The sequence below is a fragment of the Nannospalax galili genome, unplaced genomic scaffold, assembly GCF_000622305.1.
Source record: "Nannospalax galili isolate Female #2095 unplaced genomic scaffold, S.galili_v1.0 scaffold1245, whole genome shotgun sequence".
NCBI lineage: Eukaryota > Metazoa > Chordata > Mammalia > Rodentia > Spalacidae > Nannospalax > Nannospalax galili.
In genome coordinates, this window is record NW_008354009.1 from 836174 (window position 1) to 845320 (window position 9147).

The following is a 9147-nucleotide window of genomic DNA, read 5'->3' on the forward strand; positions in this document are numbered from 1 at the left end:
AGATTTTGCTGTGTTGTAGTGTTCTTTTCATTTAGTTCCAGGAATACTTTTATTTCTTTCTTAATTTCTCCTTTGACCCATTCACCATTCAGGAGTGTGTTGTTTAATCTCCATGTGTTTATATAGTTACTAGTGTTTCTTCTGCTGTTGATTTTAAGGTTTATTGCATTCTTGTCTGATAGATTGCATGGAATTATTTCAGTCTTTTTGTATTTGTTGAGGATTGTTTTGTGCCCCAGTACATGGTAGATTTTGGAGAAAGTTCCATGGGGCACTGAATAGAAAGTATATTTTTTGGTGCTTGGGTGGAATACTCGGTAGATATCTGTTAGGCTCATTTGATGTATGGTATTGTTTAATTCAGCTGCCTCTCTGTTAATTATCTGTCCTGTTGTTGCTTGACTTCCCACTGGGTCTCCAGCACTATCAAGCAAACCATATAACATACCTTTATGTGCATTTATTAACTTACAAAGGAATGAGTTCCCAGTGCCTAGCCCCGTGAAGTAGCTCAAAGCCTGCCATATCAGACCATGCCACGCCCATAGTCACCACTACCATTTGCTCATGCCTCCGAGGCCAGTGATCCCCGGGTCCATAAGAGTCAGGCCATTCTGTCCTTGAGCTGATGTGCAGCTGCGCATTTCCCATGCCACCTATGCTACCCATGGATCACAGCTTCCATCCCAAAATGGCTCCCAGCAGCCCCCCAGTAGTCCACTCTCCACAGCAGTCTTCTACTATAAAGACAAGTGGAGAGAAGTAGACACATTTAAACAAACATGAATGCAAATACAGATGCCTAGAAGATATCCCATTAGGTGTACTAACAGTGTTGCTTGGCATGTCCACTGTGTGCAGCAGGTGGGGTCCATCACTGAGTAGAATTATAGTGGATCTTTGTCCCCCCAAGCATCTGCATAATGCATTCTATCAATATGAACGTCATCCATCTAGTGACATGGAGTTTTTCGCTTAGTCTCAGCTCCGTCTCTTCTTCTTCTCCCATGCTCACAACATGCAGTGTCTTCAGCAACATGGCCATAGCCTTGGTGAATTGGAGGACCTTTAGGATCTATCTCTGACCAACAGCTCATAGGAGGGCAACCCACCCCTGGTATTGTAGATTTTCTTAACAGTTGTATAGTTTGGAAGTCTCTGTCCTCATCTTATCCAACCTACATAAACTCCCAAGAATCTTACAGCTGTAGTGGGCCTTTGTTTCTTCAGGTATCTTTCAAATGGGTTTCACATCTGTAAAACACTTGAAGGAAGATTAACATTATATATTAAATTAATCATAGACAAGGTCTCACACAGCATGGAAAGATTTTTTTCCATTCGTATTGTTTTCTCCATAGATCCTTGTTAGGTACCATAGCATGGCTATGAGGCACTAATCTGGTTAGATCTTTACTGTTTTTAATTATCCCTTTGGATTCTTTTATTCTTGATACACTTACAGGTGTTGGCTCCAGTTGCCTGACCCTGCACTCTGGTCTCTCTTTCCTCATGGGTTGTTGGCCACCGATCTGTGAGAACAAAAGGAGCAGAGCTGACAAACAAGGTTAGGACAGCTGTGAGTTCATCGGAAAGACCTTCCAGGAGTCAGCTTTAGTGAGACAGCTCGTTTATATGGGGGTGGGGGGGTTGGAGGGAAGATATAGGGTGAGGATGGCAGTCAAAGCTTTACCTGATAGGTGTTCATAGTATGCTTTATTTGCATGTGGCAGGAGGAACCTATCATGTTATTAAGGGTAGGGTGGGATGGAGTGGCTGTAGTGCAATGCCTAATTATCATATAGGAAAAACTGAGGGGCAGCTTTTGCAGGGAACTATGTCAAAGGTCATGTTCCAAATAAGGTCAGGCATCTGTACTTGGAGACACTTTCCAAATAAGGTCAGGCAGGGAGTAGGAAGCCCCTGCTGAGAAAGGGAGTCCTCCATTTTGCGTCGTGCTCAAAGAGCTATCCGGACATGAAGGACTGTGACCTTAATGGCAGGGTCCCCCAACACTGCACTGGGCTAAGGAGGCAGGGGCCTTCTCCTGTCTCCCCTACACTTGTTGGTTCCATGAGTCAGACAGGCTCTGGGTCTGCCTCCTGACTGTAGCTATATCTGTCATCTTCCTATTGACCACAACAGGTTGCTGGGGGAAAACTTGGTGGGAAAACCTGCTTCCACCCCTAGTATATCCTTTATCAGAAGAGAAATGCATCTTATTTAATCCTTGGGGATTCTTAACCACCCCTTGTACAGTTTTTATCCTTTGAATGTCCTTTGTAAACTGTTCTTCTGGTTTTAAAACCTTCCAGAAATGCCTTAGTACCAAATTTGGTTTTCTACCAATTTTTTCTCTGGGGATTTGGGCATTACATAAGTCTTGCCACACTTGTCTTCAAGTAACTCAAGTGGACCATTTCTTCCATCTGGTCTTTTTTATTTCTCTTATAGGGTGTTCTGTTATTTTACAGACACTTTTTACATGCTGGTCAGAATCATTTAGATTTGCCACAGCCTCTCTCACTTTACACAGATTCTGTCCCATCAAAGGGCTTAGTAGAACCATTAAAGCCCCATACCATTCTCAAGGCCCCAGTTAAACTAAGCTTTCTTTCATATCTCTGGTGAACATAGTTTTATCTGGTCCAGTGAACTGGACATCATATACTGCTTTTCTCATACCTAGTTCTCTCAGTACTGCTTGCGCCTCCTTTATAGTCCTCCAGCCCCTGATAATCATGTTGGTCTCCCTTGGTGACAACCATGTATCTTTAATGCCTTCAACCAGCCACCCCATTAAGGACTGCTCCCCCCGGATTGGCCTAGGTTGAACAGCCTATATCTCAAGGATGGATGGGTGGTTATATAACTCAGCTATGAAGCTTCTGAAGCTTCTGACTTAGACTGATGTCATTTGCTCCCATGTCCCATACTCTCACAAGCCACATGGCCAGGTTCTCTCTGCTTGCCTGTAAGTTTTTCCCAATTTTAACAGTTTTAACATAGAATATTTCCTAGCTACAGCACAGTTAGCTTTTCCCCCCTTTTTACTATTATCTATCTTTTCCTCTGAGTCCTTGGACCTTACATAAGTCAAAGCGCCCCACCTGCTTTCTTTCTCCAGCTCTGCAGCTGGGTCTGCCAGTTCAGCCTTTTCAGTTTTCCCTGCCTGGGGCACATCTTTTATCATGCAAAGTGGCCACACACTCTCTCTGGGTGCTCTGTTTGGGTCCAGAGCAGGTAAAAGATTTTCTAGCCTTTGGGTAACCTTTAACAAATATTCACATACCCACAACATATCCCCACATTTACAACATAGCTGTGGCCCATGCTCCTGCGTGGCTGGCCTCTGTATAGTAACCCATTGTAAAAACCACATCAGCACCGCCATCAGTGCTCTTTCAAAACTCATTCTCAGTTTCATCATATCCTGCAGACCAGGCCAATTTGTCGGTCAATTCCCGCTGGGTCTCCTGCACTATCAAGCAAACCATATAACATATCTTTATGTGCATTTATTAACTTACAAAGGAATGAGTACCCAGTGCTTAGCCTGGCACCGCAGCTCAGAGCCCACCATATCAGACTGCACCATGCCCATAGTCACCACTAGCATTTGCTCACACCTCTGTTGCCAGTTATCCCCAGGTCAATAAGAGTCCAGCCATTCTGTCCTTGAGCTGCTGCACAACTCTGCTATCCTCACACCATGTGTGCTACCCATGGCTCATGGCTTCCATCCCAAGATGGCTCCCAGCAGCCCCTCAGTAGTCCATGCTCTGTGGCAGGCCCTGCCCCTTGGAGGAACTAGCCAATTGGGAGATACTTGTTGACCTATGTAATGGAGATAATGGGGTATTGAAGTATCCTACTACTAATGAGTAAGGATTAATATGGGTCTTAAAGTCCTGTAGTATTTTTTTTTATGAAGTTGAGTGCACCAGAGTTTGGTAAATACATGTTCCTGATTGTAATATCTTCTTAGTCAATTGTTCCTTTGATCAGAATGAAGTGGCCCTCTTTATCTCTTCTGATTAGTTTTAATTTAAAGTTTATTTTGTCAGATATTAGAATTGCAATGCCTGCTTTTTTCTTAGTACCATTCACTTGGTATGTATTTTTTCCATCCTTTCACCTGAAGATACTGCCTGTCCTTGAAAGTGAGATGGGTTTCTTGCAGACAACAATAAGATGGATTTTGTTTCTTAATCAATTCAACTAGTCTGTGTCTTTTGACTGGGGTGTTCAGTCCACTGATATTTAAAGTTAATTAATGAAAGAAGTGTGTCAATTATTGTCATTTTTATTTCTGTTCACATTCTTGGTATACCTGTGCATTTCCACAGTTATATCTTCATTGAGTTTCCTTCTTTAACCCCTTGGGAATAGTTGTTCCTTTCTTCAGCTCTTTGTATTGCTTCAAGAACTCTCTGAAGGGGTGGTTTAGTGGACATGAATTTGTTCAGTCTCTTTATGTCATGGAAGACTTTTCTTTCCCCTTCAAATATAATAGACATTTTGGCTGGGTAAAGTAATCTGGGTTGGCATCTGTGGTTATTTAGAACTGGGAATACTTTGGTCCATGCTTTTCTGGCTTTCATAGTTTGCACTGAAAAGTCAGCTGTAATTCTGATGGGTTTTCCTTTACATGTGACTTGTTTTTCTTTTTCATCTTTCAATATTCTCTCTTTGTTCTGTATGTTTAGTGTTTTTACTCTGATGTGCCATGGAGCATTTCTTTTCTGTTTCTATTTGGTGTTCTATATGCTTCTTGTATTTGTATGGGCATGACTTTCTTTAATTGTGGGGAATTTTTTTCTACATTCCTGTTGAAGATCTGGTCCATACTGTTATCCTGAGATTCTTCTCCTACCTGTATGCCTATGATTTTTAAGTATGGTCTTTTTATGGTGTCAAACTATTCCTGCATACACCATTCTTGTGTTTTCTTAAATTTTTCATAATCTTTGCTTGAGTGGTCTAATTCATCCACTTTATCTTCCAGTCTTGACATTCTGTTTTCCATTTCATTTATCCTATTGGTGGGGCTTTCTCCTATTGTTTCTAATTGGCTTACTGAGTGGTTCACTTCCTTCTTCATTTCAGCCTGAGTGAGTATTCTTCAATATTTCTCTTTTCTGAATTCATTCAGAAGTTTATCCCTATCTTCTTTCAGATCTTTGATTTCTTTGTGTGTTCTTTAAATTCACTGAATTCTTTTATCATTTTTACAATTATTATTTTGAGTTCTGTGTCCTGTGGAACCTAGGGGGTTCTCATTGCACTCCTCTAGAGAGCTGTTGGTACTTTGCGGGAATATATTATTTTGGTTTTTCATGTAATCATTTTTTCTCTTTGACTTTGGCATGTGGATTTCTTTTGTAGTTTCTGATTCTTGTGTGAGACTCAAGCCGTCCTTTGTTGAGTTTTGGTCTGCTTCTTTTTGCAAACTTTATGTGCCTTTGTGGTTTATTTGTTGGGTATGAAAAGCTGGTTGGTGTAGACTTCAGGCTCTCTCTTTTTCTTTAACATTGGAGTGGCAGATTGCTTTCCTCTTCAGGAGTTCCCACAGAGGCCCAAGTCAGATGAGGATTAGATGCTCTCAAGTTTTCTCCTAAGGTCTGGATCCCTCCAGGAAACATGCTGGCCTTGGGAATTTGGGGGGTGAGCTGGCCTGGGAGCAGGGCCCAGGAAAGATGCTGGTCCTAGGAAGTTGTTGATTGTGCCCCCCAGGGATGCAAAGGGAGGTGGGATAGGAAGAGGGCCTGAGGGCTCCTGGGGACTGCTGGAAGGAATAGGGTTGGTCTGGATGCAAAGGATCAGGAAGCAGTGGGGATCTGGGCCAAGAGGTCAGTCCAGGGGTCTGAGGTGCCAAGACAAGAAATGGGCCGGTACCCAGGCTAGGAGGAGAGATGGGGTGGGTGAGCTGGGAGGGTGAATGAGGCTGGGGGAGTCAAGGTGTGGTGGGTGCTGCAGAACATGTCCAGGAAAGATGCTGGCACCAGGAACTGGTGGCTTGCTGCCCAGGGATGTAAAGTGAGGTGGGTGTGGGACCAGGTCCAGAGGGCTCCTCCAGACCAGGAAAGATGCTAACACCAGGAAGCTGGTGGCTGTGCTGCCCAGTGATGTAAAGGGGCGGGGCACGTTAGGTAGTTTTATTAGTTATTTTCCTGTTTTTTTGATAAAAATGCCATTGTCAAGGCAACTTAAAAAAGGAAGAAAAGGAAGAGCTTCTTTGGGCTTACAATTCCAGAGCGATGAGTCCATTACAACAGGGGAGGCATGGCAGAAGGCCAGAGCCGAAAGCTGAGAGCTCACATCATCAAGTCTGGACAGGAAACAGAGATAGCAACTGGAAAATGGGCAAGCCTAAGAACTCTCACAGCCCACCCCCAGTGACAAGCTTCCTCTAGCAAGGCCAACCACCTAAAGGTTCCATGGCCTTTCTCAAATAGCACCAGCAACTGGGGACCATGTACCAAGTCTTCAAATACTTGAGCCTATGGGAGACATTTCTCATTCAAACCATCACTGTAGTTATTGATACTCCATGGAACAGATCAGTGGAGTTGATAATTAGTGGTGTAGAACTGCCTCATAATATAACTCCATGGCTGTTTGCAGACTAGGGTGACTTTTCTCATTTAACCTATTTTTCCTTTTGTTTCCCCTTTCCAAATGTCATTTTTATCTAACAAACATGAATTCTTACCTCTCATAAAAACCCCAGTCTTGCTAAAAATATATTGATGTAGTAGAGGTTGAGTTTTCCTAGTTAAAAAATCTGAATGCTCAAAATCTGAAACTTTTCTCATGTGGAACATTCCAGGAATCTACCCTCCCATGCGAAGATGCAGTCAAAATGAGGCACACAGCAAATGCTTTGTTTCCCATTGCCAAGGGGAAATAGGATCTTCTGTCCTTGGCCTGCCACATGCATACTTTGGTTCATGAAAATGTAAATACAAACTTCTAGGTATATTGCAGGAAAAACACTGATCCAAAGTAGAACAAAAATTCAAAGGAGACGAACGTGGAGAATTGCTTCATCCAATTTAAATACCTGGGATCTAGAAAACAGCTTTCTTACAGGAAGCATCTATAATCAGTGGCATCTGTAATCTATGATATGGAAAGATTATGATATTCATATTAACAATCTGGGACATAAGCCTGTGTTATAGGTAAAGGCTCCTGATTCTTTAGATGATTCTCAATGACTTTTTTCTTGATGAGAAGTCATCTGTATGGACTTTGTATCTTAAAATAACCTTTCTCTCTGTATTCTTCCCTTAACCAAGCAAGATATTTTTGTTAGAAATCACTTTCAAGGATAAAACTACTTACAGTTCATATTGAATGTATGCAGTCTGAACCCTCCTTAGAACTGCTTTTAAATAAAATGTATAGAATTAATTCTGAACTTGAATGAGTGTGTGTGTGTGTGTGTGTGTGTGTGTGTGTGTGTATGATTTTCTTCCCAGCACATTGCCCCTCTTGATATGAGGGTCAATCAGGTTTATTCCTTTGAATTTGTCCAATCATGCTCACCCATATAGTACATAGGTAAATACTGGAATAATTAACAGACTTAAAAAAATCATAACCTAAGTTCAAAGTCGGGGTTCTTTATATCACATTGCAGTATGGATTGAGCCTGGGGCTTTGTGCATCTGATGCTAACCCTTTCTACCATGCTGTGCTGTGTAGATTCCAGTCCTTTTGGCCTGTTTTCCTTTGAGACATGTCTCACCAAGTTCCCCAGGCCGCCTTTAACTTACCAGTCTTCTTCCTCAGGTGAGATTCCAGGTCTGTGTCACAGGGCCTAACTTGGGTTTGTCATCCAATTACTTTCTCTAAAGAAACCTAAAGGATTTCTGCAATTCCCAGTACAGAACTGACTCTTAGCACTGGAATGGGAAAAGTGGATGTCATTCAAGTTTAGGAGAGATAATTGTTTTGTGGATTTCTTATGAATGAGGTATTCAATACAATGTTCTCTTTAGTTCTCACTGTTTTCCATTGAACTCTCTTGTGTCTTTTAGGGTAATAATGAGCTACAAATATAATGCTTCATTTTTCTACAAATGTATACCTTTTAAATTCTTCTTATCATTTGTTGTTGTTTAGGCTATTATTACCATAACAATATTTACTAATGATGAAGTATTTCTGTCTACTTTGTTGTTTAAATTTAGTTGAAATGCTTTAAGAATTCTTCATTAAGTACAATAGTCTCTCCACATTTGGAGTGGGTACATTTCATCAGACTAAGGACATGGTTTGTACTTCTATCTTATACAGAATGAGAGTTTAATTCTGTAAAATTATTTTGGAATTGACTTAGATAGCGTAATCTTCTATTCTGACCTTTTAAAAAACTAGTTAGCCATCGGGGGCTGGAGAGATGGCTCAGTGGTTAAGAACACTGGCTGCTATGACAGAGAACTTAGGCTTTGGTTTCCAGAACCCACATGGCAGTTAATAATTGTTGGAAACTCCAGTTCCATGGGATCTGATGCCCTCTTCTGGCTTCCATGGGCACCAGGAACACAGGTAATACACCTATATATATGCAGGCAAACCACTCACACATATAAAATCTTTAAAAAACACAAAACTGGTTAGACACCCTGCTCATGGTGCACTCTTTCTGATATGTTTTCACTTGACTTTGGGGGTTGGGTCACTCATGTTGAAAAGATGAAGCCATCCCATCATCTTTTTCCCTATTCCAGTTTCCCTGGCCTGCCCCGCTCCCCACAAAACACCCAAAATAAAAGATTTGAAGCTATGATCCTTTTATGATTTGCATTTGAGTTACTCATTCAGTATGAGTTTTTTCCAGTTCCATCCATTTACTTGTATGTTTCATGATTTCATTTTTCTTTACAGTGAGTAGTATTCCATGGTCTATGTTTACCACATTTTTCCTATCCAATCACTTGTCTATGGGTATCTTGGTCGATTCCATTTTCTTGTTATTGTGAATACAGCTGCAATGAACATAGATGTGCAAGTGTACCTATAGGATACAAAGTCCACTGGGTGTATGACTAGGAGTGGCAGAGTTGGGTCATATGACATTTCTGATTCTAGTTTTTTGAGAAACAGACGATTTCTGAAGTTGCTTCCCCAGTTCAC